The sequence below is a fragment of the Epinephelus lanceolatus genome, chromosome 18 (assembly GCF_041903045.1).
Source record: "Epinephelus lanceolatus isolate andai-2023 chromosome 18, ASM4190304v1, whole genome shotgun sequence".
Classification (NCBI taxonomy): Eukaryota; Metazoa; Chordata; class Actinopteri; order Perciformes; family Serranidae; genus Epinephelus; species Epinephelus lanceolatus.
In genome coordinates, this window is record NC_135751.1 from 2,060,401 (window position 1) to 2,068,157 (window position 7,757).

Sequence of the window (7,757 nt, forward strand, 5' to 3'; positions counted from 1 at the left end):
GGCACATGGACTCCTACGATAAACTCACACCCTTTGGCATCGGAGTTAACGGATGCATTGATGGTTTCTCACGCCATATCATCTGGATGCAAGCGAACGTCACAAACAGTAAACCTGAGGTTGTTGCAGCTTAATTCATCAGTGCTGTCAGTGAGTGGGGGGCTGCCCAAAAATAATCAGATCGGATCTCGGTACTGAGAATGTGCATGTGAACAGATTCCAGTGTTTTCTGCGTGAGGATGAAAATGGCACAGTTCATGGACCTCGTGTTCTTCAAGGAAGAAGTATCGCCAATCAAAGGATTGAAAGCTGGTGGGGAAACTATTGGAGACAGAATGCAGAATACTGGAGAGACTTGTTCCAGGAGTTCCAGTCAGTGGGCGACTTCAATGTGGACATGGTTGACAAGGGACTCATTCAGTTCTGCTTTCTTGATGTCATTCAGGTAACCTCTCTCCCTCTTTCTCTCACTGACTAGTCTGAGTGGGTGGAAGTTCGCTGCAAAGATCAGCCTCTCATTGGGCGTAATGAGCCACCCGCTGAAGTCCTGCCCTACCACCTCCGGTTGCAGTTTTCAACACGTTCTTTACTAACTTTTGCGGTGTTTGATCTTGCGGGGATGTAGCCATTTTTTTTGCTATGGTTCGTGTCCTGTAGGCGATATTTTTGTGGGCATGTTACACCAAAACCTGTTTCCCCCCGGCAATATTTTTGCAAGCGCACCGTTGCCGTGGCACCGCCAAGAACGATTGTGATTGGTTGAAAGAAATACAAGCAGCCGGGGCGTTTTTTTCTCCAATCTTACAGTGAGAGTCGGCCCAGCCTTTCTTGAGAAAGGTCTGGCGAGCGAGACTACTCACTGACTGCCTGACTGACTGACACGGACCCGTGCACTTCTGAAACCGTGCATTATTCTATGCGATTTGGCTGTTTGGCCACACGCAACCACACTTTTGGGCCCCCGAAACAGCGTTTCTTTGAAACCGGAGACCAGGGTGAAGTTTTTGGAAAACTCCGGTGCCAGCAGTTGGGTGTAGATAGGATAACCGCAGTATTTTATTACCTGTAGCCCTTGTTTGACGTCAGAGCTACGGTAAATAGCTCTTTTCTAAAAGCTACTAACTACTAAAATCCCACATCCTGTGTTAAATACAATGTATCTTAACTATATTTACAATGAAGCTTGATTCTGCACTCTGCACTTAGCCCATATGTGAATGTTTACCGTTGCTATGGCAACAAGTGACAGCTGACGTTAGCGTCAGTTAGCTTAGCTCAATCGTCCGACAAACAATAACCCATTAAATGATAATTCAACATATTTAAACAAAATCAACAACAGCTACCAACAGTTACAGTCCTTAAACCATTAGCTAATGTGTTGTCACAGGTTAGATCATCAAAATTAAAGTAATAACAGCTTAAATCCCTGAGGAACTACGCTAGCATTAGCGACGGTTGCATCCACTCGGTCTTAGCTTTACTCTCGGTGTAACTGCCAACTGAAGAACGCAGTGCAAACCAACCGATTATATAGGCTACCCAGATTTGCTCTCGTGCCTTTACTCAAATCAGTTAGGCTATGCTTTAAATTAAACGGGGGGCATCTGTATGGTATCTGTAAAGATACAAAATTGATATCACATGCATAAAATACAACCGCAAAAGCAGCGACGGGCCTGCCAGCGGAGGTTCTGGATCCGGCCGGGTCGGCTTTCTGTTGGCAGGCCTGTCGCTGCTTTCGTGGTAGTGTAGTTGGTCGTTCAGGCGCCTCTGCTGTTGAATTAGGTCACGCTATTTTTGTGAGTCGGGTTTGTTTATATTTTCCACATTTCCCTATTTCGGTATTGAGTCTGACGTCTGATTGATTAGAATGACCTTTCCGTTAGAAGTTACATCGCCACCTACACGCTTTGGCATGTGTATTACATCACTTGGTAGCGTTTATGTGTGTATATGCAAAACAATAATATTGCTAGTAATTATGAATGTAATGGAGTTGCTGGTAATTAACATTATTATTTTTACATTATTATTACATTATTATTATTGTTTCAAAATGAGATTATTCATGTATATAGCCTGAAAATCAAAACTGACTATCTGTACTTCAAACTCAGTAATTGTTTGAAACGACAAAACAAGAACAAATACTTTACTAATACACTAAATGTGTGCACTATAAGTAGTCTCTCTCTGGTCCACTTTGTTTTACATGTCCAGCACCGGAAATCAGTATTCTCTCACCAAATATGATTTGACTGTGAAATAATAAGATTAACATCATATTTAAATGTGAAAAAAAAAAAAATCAGTTTAATGTAAAACATTTCAATACAAAACTAAAATACAAAAATATTTCCTCAGTGTGATTTTTTTCCATTCCACTACATCACAACATCCCATTACACAGCAAAAACTTTTTGCAGTGCACATGAAGCAAAGCTTGTTGTATGAGAAGTATGAAAATACATTTAGGAATGATACAATGAAACTGTAATTCTCTAACAGTACCTCTGGGTAAAATTCAACAGTTTAAAACAACAAAAAGGACCAGCATGTGCATTAAAACATGAATGTATAACTTTGCTTCAGATTTTGCTATCTGGTACATTATAGGTTCAGTCAAAAATAACTTGTAAGTTTCTTAACCCTTCTCTAAACAACTTCAACTTTTTGTGCAAAACTGCAAAATGTATCAAAAACAACTTCAATTTTTTGTGCAAAATTGCAGAATGTATCAAAAACAACTTCAACTTTTTGTGCAAAACTGCAAAATGTATCAAAATGCATTATCTCTGTTAAAGTATCTTCAAGCATGTAACATTTTGAAGTTATTAGGACATTGTTGGCTTTTGGTGAAGCCACTGTTCCACCTTTGTAGTGAAAACACACTCAAATCATCTAAGAGGCCATTTACACGTCGCTGGCTATTTTCATAAACGGACATTTCACCGTCTCCGTTTTCAAAAAGATCTTCGTTTACACTTACCTGTGTATATATACACAAGAGCATGCCAAACCTGTAGGTGGCAGTGTAACGAGAAGCTCAAGCCTTCCATGTATCCATTGTCACCATAGCAACATAGGTCGCACTTTTTACACAGGCGCAAGTTCCGGCGCATACTGTGACGTGGGCTGCCTATAACTCCGTTTATCTGCGTTTATCTCAGTTTACATGCAAACGCGCAACCGGAGTTTTCCAAAATCTCCACTCTGGCCGGAGTTTTTAGAAAGACTCGTTTTCAGAGGAGAAATCTCCGTTTGCGTGTAAACGAAGGGCACAAACGAAGGAAGATGTCTCCGTTTATCAAAATCACCGTGTACGTGTAAACGGCCTCTGAGTGATCTCATGTATCTATGCTAAACACCTATACTGTATACAAAATGCTCCAGAAATACAACATTTACAAATCACAACAATCACAACATTGCTACTCTAAGAATAATATGTTGTAGTCTTTGAAATACTTAGCCCTTAGTGTAATGTTTGTATGTTACATAGCATTTATGGTGCTCATGACACTGTTGTACATGAAATACTGACACCTAGTGGCTGATTGTAGTTAAGTGGTATAATCTATGATTATGCTCCCTGATGAATGCGTGCATGTGCAGGTTCATTGCCAAAGATCAGTGCAATTTCTTAAGAACATCACAACCATGACCATTCTGAGGTCTTCACTTCACATACCATGTTTAATCCATATCCATCACCCATATTCTGCTTTGCAACACAGACAGAAACTCTGACCTGAATTTTGAATAAGTGCTGTAGTTGCATGCAAGTTCCAGTCCACAAGTGCAGGTGTGGGCCACAGGCCTTCTGGAGAACTCAGACATGCCAGTGAATGTAACCTTGATGGTTTTTGACAGAAAAAGGTCAGACCCTGTGCAGAACCTAAGGAACTGTCCAATCTCTCTCTGATCAATTTCTCTGACAAATCTCAGAAGATGAAGAGAGGTGGTCCTCTCTGCTGGTGACATTGTGTTTGGAAACTGAATGTATTTTGTGATACTTCTTGCCTTTGGTTGAAGATCAGCAAGGATCTTGTCCAGCACTCCACCACTCAAAGACTCTCCAATAGTTTCCAGGACTGGCTTCCAGCACTTTATTATAAATGATGGCTGTTGTACCAACTCCTTGTGTGCGATTTCTTCCAACAATATTGGTAAAATGTTTTCTGTTGGTAAAGTGGTGCAGTTGTGACTGCTCAGAATGGTGAGAAGCTCTTCCATATCAGCTCCCTTGAAATCAGTCAAAGCCTCTGTAAGTGCATCCTTCTCAGTGGGGCTGATATAGTTGAAAAATACCTCCATAAGGCTGCAGTTTTTTGAAGATATGGAAAGAGCTTCATTAAGAAATGGTGGAGCCAGCTGAACTGGTAAGTATTCAAATCTCTGCCATCCAAAGGCCAGAATACGGGCAACATCTTTCCACTCCCTTTCTTGAAAGGCATGATGCAATGTGGGGATCTTGTATGTGGTTCCAGAGGTTCTTGACGCATAGAAATTGCTCCAGAAATCAGTGAGACAGTCCATAACAAGACCACTTCCAACTCCATTCTCCAACTCACCATTTTCCAGCACACGCCTAAATCCAATATTGGCATCTAGTAGATTCTCATCTGAAAATGCCTCAATCATGTCAGAAAGACAATGCACTGTGCGAATAATAATGGTCTGCTTCTCAACTATGTTCTCTGGATTCTCATAGAAATTTACAGGTGAGCTGGTTGTTGAGGTGTGGTTTGAACTTGCCTCCTGATTTATGACTTCAAGTGGTGCTGACTGACTATCAACAGAGGTGTTACATTCACTGTTTGTGGGCACAAGGTTGGAACTTTGTACTTCAGTCATGGGTTCAGGATTCTCGATTTCTATCACTTGCTGGATTATTCTGCAATCTCTGGTACTGGAGGCAGGGTTGGAATCCACTTGAACTTCATTGACATTATCTGATGCCTGCTGCTCAGAAGCATGGAGATGCTGATAAATCAGTGTGTCACAGAGAACATCCAAGGAAATGTTTCCATCATCATCAAGGAAAATTACTTCATTATCAGGAGATAGACTAAATGTCTGGGCCATAGATGTCTGAGAAGTTGGGGTAGAATTAGAAATCAAGGTTGATGGTACACCTGCATGCATGAAAGGGCTGGAGCTAGACAAAGGCCCGTCCGAGGACAGAGAGGACAGAGAGCTCCAAGAACACTCAGGTGACATGATATGAGAGGAAGATTTGGGAGAAAGATCTGGTGAGGTGGGAGCCTCTGCTGCCCGAGATCTCTCTGGTGACTCGGCTTGTGCTGATGTGTCACTTAAATCTGAATCATCACTTTGTCTTTTCTTTGAGCAAATGTACAACCTGAGTATTTTATGATGAGTTGTATCGTACAACGCCCCGACTGTGAGTGTGCCATCTAAGGGCTCCTCTGAGCCCATAACACAAAGTGTGAAGTCAAAGTCCTCAACTCTTCCTTTTGGCGATTTCCCCTTGGGAAAGAATATTTTCTTCCCATCTCCTAGAATTTTGTTCACAGTGTCACCTTTACTAAAAAAGCCCACCCTGGATCCAGAGGTGTTAGCCAACTATAGACCAATATCTAATCTTCCCTTTCTGTCAAAGATCCTTGAGAAAGTAGTCGCAGACCCACTGTGTGATTTTCTCCATGATAATAATTTATTTGAGGAATTTCAGTCAGGATTTAGAGTGCATCATAGCACTGAGACAGCACTAGTTAAAATTACAAATGACCTTCTGATTGCTTCCAAGCCCCAACCTCCGGGGGAGATGAGTGAGACCAATGCGGAAGTGCCAAAAACTGCAGTTCACTGACTGTCCACTTGAGGCTGGCTCCGGAAGTGAGTCAATTCCCATACACCCCTATGTTAAAATGCCCAACTTTAGAGCAGAAATAAACATGTTTACAGCCTGGTACAAAAAATGGTTTTGGTCTCTATAGTTAATTTCCCCTTTCATGACAACTGTGGGGGGGGTGAATTTTTTTCTAACTCTTCCGTTTAAATGTTATTAAGGTTTGAACTTGCGCATAATTAAAGGCGTGGTCACTTTGAGTGACAGGTCGCACCATCACGGGTGGCTAACTAGCATGCTAACTAGCCGCTGGCTCTGCTGTGCGGAGCTTGGCGGAGCTGAGCTCAGACTCGGCCGTCTGCTCGGCGTCATCTCAGCCAATTCGTGCCCATGTTCAAGGCATTGAACTTGTCCTCTCAGCCGTGTTTGTGCCTTTTGGATATTTTTTCAGGCAAATATTGGAGTAATATGGCTTGCTGTTCGATTAATTATACCAACAGACCGTCCAAGAAGTCTGTGCTCCAGGTTTTTCGGTAAGTGAAATTCGGAAATTCTAGTATTATTTTATTTATGTTTATGTTAGCACTAATTAGCGGGTATCGGTGTCTGCGGTCACTATGGTCACCACCTAGCTTGTCAGCAGCGTGTATCGGTGTCTGCGGTCACCACCTAGCTTGTCAGCTTATTATTATATTATTAATACTATTAATATTATTACATTACATTATTTAATACATGTAAAATCACGTTGATACCGGAGGTCTCATTTTCAAGTGCGACCTGTATCACAGCAGCAACATCCACATCAAGTTACAGAGCCACAGACAATACAACACAAGCTTAGCTCGTTAACTAGCTAACCAGCCAGCTAACATTTAGCCTTCGAGCAAGACGCCAGTCCGGGGATGCATCGAAGTCAGAGCCTGACAGAGCAGTGTTAGGATGTAGGCATTTAGGGAGAGAATATTTTGAACAAAAGGCTGAGGCTGTGTGAGGTTTGAAAATAAAGGTCCACCACGTTAGTTAGCTAACGTGATGCAATGTTAACGTTGTCATATGAGCAGTGTAACGTTAACGTAACATTAAGGCTATCCACCTTATTTTTCACGGAAACACGGAGGCAAAACAGAACGCAGCCAGCTTCCGTTTTTTTGTGCGACACTTCCTGTCCAGCACTCTTACCACTGTGTAAATGGGAATCGCCTTGTTGTTTACCTTGCTGAGTTTAGCTATATATATATATCACATTTTTCACGTCACTATATCACTGTTTAGACTAATCTGATGTTTGTAAAGTCTATAAACACAATGACTGAACAAACATTAGTATTTTCTCTGTGTGTAATTAATAACATGGTTATCGTAGATTAGCTGGGCTAACCGTTAGCTGTTAGCCGTTAGCCGTGTCTGTAATAACTCACTAAACTCACAAAGTGGCCTGTGAAAAAAATATTTTCTCCAGCGGATGTCTTAGTTACAACATGATTGAGCTAATTGGAGTAGTTTCATGTCGTATCCGACAACGGGAGGCTTTTAACGGATGACGATCCTGATGCTAGCTTTGCTGCTAGTGTTAACGTTAGCTGTCCCTGTCAGCTGCAGCCACTGATGCTTTCTAGACATCGTGATTTCCCAAAACTGAATAAATACCACACATAGCAACACAAAACTGCTTTGCTAGCTCAATCATGTTGTAACGGCTGGATGGTTGATGCGTACATGCTGATTCAGGTGCTATCAGAGCCGATCCGCGCATCACTATGGCTTAATGATCAACTCAGTCAATTCAAACAACCCGTCCTGTGTTAGGAGTGTATGTCGCTGACAGAAAGAAAGAAAGAAAAGGGAAAAAAAGATAGAAAAGCAGCGTACACCTCACATATTTATTTCTCACAGTTGAGCACACGTTTGGCTGGCATGCAGAAGCACCGTCTGTGTG